General features: G+C 55.5%; 1 pseudogene; it reads right to left on the reverse strand.

Moving 5' to 3' along the window:
• Positions 1–670: 670 nt before the first annotated feature.
• On the reverse strand, positions 671–2,688 carry LOC105813408 (annotated as a pseudogene).
• Positions 2,689–4,820: the final 2,132 nt, after the last annotated feature.

Below are 4,820 nucleotides of genomic sequence, written 5' to 3' on the forward strand. Positions count from 1 at the left end.
AGACTCCCAGTGCCCCCTCGCACTCTGCCTTCCAGGAAGGAATAGCCACCCAGAAGGCAACGGGGCTCCAAGTCTGCAGGTCTTGGAGAAACACCAGAATCACTCCCTTCTCATTCCTTCCCTCCCCATCGCCCATTCCTTCCCTTGATCTCATCTCCTTTCTCCTTCCCTCTCCTCCATCCTGTCCCCTTCTCCCCTCCCCATCCCACCTCTCTCTCCTGCCACCCCCTGCTTTTCCTCATCTCCCTCTTCTCTTGTCCTCTCCCCTCCACTTCTGTACCCCCTTCTATCTCTTCTCCCCTGGCCTCTCCTTCGTCTGTCTTCTCCTACCGCACTTTCCCCTGTTCTCCCCTTCGCCCTGCACTCCCTAGACTGACCAGTCTACTCTTGCCAGGTGCTGCCATATCCTGGTGTCTTCACCTTCCCTCCAGCTCTGCCCCGTTCCTTCCTTCCGCCCTGGCCTGACCCTGTCTACACCTCTCAGCACACATTTCCTCTCCCCAGGGAAGCCCTGACATCCACACAGGCCATGAACACCTTCCCTGCCTGTGGCTCCAGGACCTCAGTGACCACTGTCTGCTTCCCCTTGGATCCAGAGAGGCAACTACCAAAATTAGATCCCCGGATGACCCAAGAGGTGGCCAGAGGGACTGGGGTGGTCTCCTGGGCCTCAGCCCTATTATCTTTGGGATAGAAGAATGCCCTCCCGCCCTCACAGTGGAGGGTGGTGGGCAGGGGCCCTAAGGGTCAGGGCTCTGGGGCTCTGCCCCAGCAATCCCTGAGCAGGTCCATGTGGAATAAGGCTGCCCCAGTGAGGAGGCGCGCTGCAAAGAGGTGTCGGCAGGGCAGACGACGGGCAGCGTGGATCGAGCAGCTGCAGCGTGTCAGGGCCCCATCCAGGAAGAAGTCTGAGGTGCCGTCCTTAAGGGCAAAGCCAGCTCCGGTCCAGTGGAAACCCTGAGTCCCATGCTGCCTGGCAAAGGCTAGCTCCTCGGCCACCAGGTCTGCCAGCTCTGGCCCACAGGCTGCTCGGAATTTGGCCAGGGGCTCCCAATCTACCTCCTCCTCTCCTGAGGGGCGGCAAAGCCTCTTTGCTTCCCTTGGGCCTCTCCTTCGCCTCCTTCCTGCAGGTTCTCCCCCGCAGCCAGGTACTCGCTCCTCATTTCTGCCCATTCTAGATGGACTTCAAATACAGTCCCCACCCGGGTGCCACACACGACTCCGTTCTCCAGCTCTGGACACCTCCCTCCTGTGTCTCCCCACTCTATCCCGTGTCCTGTTCTGCTCTTTAGGCCCACAGACCGGGCTCCTCCTCTATCTCCATTCTCCATGCCTGTAACCCTTGAGTCCCCCAGCTGGACCAGAACTATGTCCTCCAGCCCCCTTCTTATTTTGACCCCCAACATCACTCCCCTGTCCTCTGTGATCTCTGGCCCTCTCCTCTTCTCATCTCCCCACTGGGGCCCCTTTGGTCTCCGTTCTCAGAGACCAATTCCAGGGGCTTCTCCAAATGGATCCCCCTCCAGTTTCTGAAATCCAGCCCCTTCCCTTTCTCTGCTTCCAACTGGGGCCCCTTCCATTCTCTGGTTCTCAGTCCGCTTCCCCTTTCATCACGCAGCTGGGCCCCCTCTCCAGGGCCTTCCTTCAATACTCCTGGCCCTCTCACACTCAGACTGGGGCCCCCTCTGGTCTGTGGTCTCCAGCACTCTCTCCCTTTGATCCTTCAGTGGGGCCATCGACCAGGTATATCCTTCCAGTCCTCGTAGCCCTTTTTCCTCCAACTGCGCCCCCCCTCCAGACATAACCCTCCAGTCCCCAATCTTTCTCACCCTCCAATGAGGCCCCCTCCAGTCTCTAATCTCTGGGCCTCTCAAGTGCCCTTTCTCCAGCTGGGACCCTCTCCAGACACTCCCTTCCAGCCCCCTCACCTTCTGGTTCTCCAACCGGACCCCTCTCCAATCTCGGATCTGCAACCCCCTCCCCTTCTCACTTTCTAACTTAGTCCCGCCCCTGTCTCTGGTCTCCACTTCTTGTGCCCACTCTGTCTCTATCTGTGCCCCTCTCCAAATACTTCCTTCTTTCGGAGCTCCTCCCCAGTCTCCGGTGTCCAGGCCCCTCACCCTCTGGTTTTCCTCCTGGCCCCCCTTCCCAACTCGCCCTCAGCCACGCCCACCGCCATCTGGGCCCTCTAGTGCCGCCTCTCCGGCAGCGTCAGCCCACTGTATGGCCACCAGGTCGCGAAGGCACTGAGCCAGGCTGTGCGAAGGGCAGAGGAGGCGCAGCAGACGCCAGCAGTGGCTGCGCACTAGGGCGCTGGCGTCCAGGTCTCCGGCCCCCTCAAGGCATGGAAGCGCACCCACATGTCCCGGCGGGCCAACCAGATGCGCTCAAAGTAGTCGACGAAGGCGGCTGGGCCGTGGGTATGCAGCTTGGCTAGCGCCTCGGCATAGGCTGAGGGCCATGGCGCCCTAGTCGGCAGCACAGGCGCAGCCAAGACCCAGGTGTTCTCGGCCCGCAACGCCCAGCTCCCGCCTTGCTGAAGAGCCTCTCCACGCCCTGAGCTCCGCAGATCTGCACGAGCGGGCACTGAAGCAGCTGGGCAGTGAAGCAGCACTCTCGACCCTTGACGTCCGGCGTGCTCTGCAGCAGCGACGCAAGCGCCCAGCGCTCATACTGAACTGTCGTCATTACATTCTTCCACAGGTTCCATTAGTTGTAATCTTACAATGTCATCTATTTATTTTGCATGGAGGACTCGCTTGCCTAACTAGAACATCTAAAGATCATTAACATTGTGATTACAAGGGACACAATTTTGGGGTTTGTCCTCATTTCCCAAATTTGTGTTGGTTTCATCAGGAACTCATTGCTCTTTGTGTTCTATGTGTACCTATATTTCATTCAGTCTCACTTGAGGAAGCACATAGATTTGATTTTTATGCACCAGACATTAGTCAATGTTTTGGCCATCGCGTTCATGTTGGCACTAGAAATCACGTCATCCTTTGGAGTAAGAAATGCTCTGAATGATGTCAGCTGTAAACCAGTTTTGTATATAAACAGAGTGACCCGGGATGTTTCCATCTGCACTGCCTCCCTCCTGAGTGCAGTTCAAGCCATCACTATCAGCCCCAGGAATGCTAAATGGGTGTGGCTTAAGTCTAAGCTCTCTACATGCAATTTTCCCTCTTTCTTCTTCTTCTGGATCCTCAACATGCTGATGTATATCCACTCAATTGACAGTGTGGTAGCCAGAACCAATGTCACTGTGGTTGGTCCTGGGTATTCTCAAGCATATTGTCAAACTAAGATTAGGAACAGCACTTCACACTCACACATGAGTGTCATACTCATGCGAGATCTCCTGTTCATGGATGGTCCTCATAATTTGCATCAGCCTCTACATGGTCAGGGTACTGCGCAGACACCACAAAACAGCCCAGGATCTCCACAGGTCCAGCCTCTCTTCCCAGCCATCTCCTGAAAACAAAGCCACCCACATTATCCTAGTGCCATTAAGTTGCTTTGTGTTATTTCATAGTTTCACCAATTTCATTACGTTTTATATATTTTATAAACCTCAGAAAAACTCAAAACTTGATGCAATTACTGTAATGTTGTCTTCATGCTACCCAATGTACTTCCCGTTTGTGCTGATGAAGAATAGTAAAATTATTTCCCACTTTTATTCTTCCTTTCTATTATGAGAATGTCATTTCTCAAAGAGCACTCAATGGCCCATCTAACTCCCCACACTTTGTTCTGCAGTATATAAAATATAATATATTTTGAGAAAACTCCCTGAGAGGCTTTGAGACCAGCGACAAGGGTAGCTGGAGCAGATAACTTTCCACTCCCTCACAGCTCGGACTGTAGCTGGGCTCCTGAGTGGTTGGAGACACATGCCATCACCAGCCCAGAAAAGGCTGCCACCAGTGAGCAGTGGCCTCTTGCGGACACAGGGCTGGGATCCCAGCTCCCTCGGGACATCTCCCTGCATGCGGACCCGAGGCTATCAGCAGACGCCATATGCTCCATTCTCTCCTTCAACCTCCCTACCCGTCGGTGCCCAGAGAGACAATTTAGCCATCACACGGAGGCATCTCCAAAGAACGGGACCTTTCCTTTTTGGTCCCTACAACAGACCGAGGGGTACTCACACTGCAAGCTCCCTACCCTCCAGCCCGCCCAGGTTTTGCTTGCCTGGGAACTCTAGGAGAGCGGGACAAATCCCGAGGTGGAGTGAAATTGATCCAGCTTGGGCACCCTTAGGTGATTCGAGAACAGCACTCCTCCCTGGGCAGAGTCAGGGATTGGTCTCCAGGGCCCAGGGGACAGGCCTGAAGACCAGACCCCATACACCCAGGTCACAATCGCAGTGCTCTGGGGCACAGAAGGGAGATCTCTGAAAGAGCCTACTGAGGAGTGTGTGCCTTCAGGGGTAGATCAGCATTGTGGAGCCGCAACCCTCCTCCCAAAAGAGGGCTGTGCACCCAGATGAGGCTGCGATCCTGGGTAGAGAACCTCCCGGCCCACGTCACAGCCAGGGGAGATCCATTGGCCTGAGGTCCCCCTTTCTGGCACAGGCCTGGGAGAGGCCATAGAGAGGGGGAGGGTGGAGGGGAGCGAGACCTTTTCCAGAGTGTGAGTCTCAGACAACCCTAATCCCCAAGCCCAGACTTTAAGCTGAGTGGAGCGATTTTAGCCGCTCCCAGCAGTTTGCACAGAAACAAAGAACAGATCTTTGACCCATGCTATCAGCAGTTGTGGAGCCTGAGAGCAGGCTTACCCAACCCAGCCACACCCAGACTCACTCCCAG

Source organism: Propithecus coquereli, unplaced genomic scaffold (genome assembly GCF_000956105.1).
Source record: "Propithecus coquereli isolate 6110/MARCELLA unplaced genomic scaffold, Pcoq_1.0 Scaffold1095, whole genome shotgun sequence".
Taxonomy (NCBI): Eukaryota; Metazoa; Chordata; class Mammalia; order Primates; family Indriidae; genus Propithecus; species Propithecus coquereli.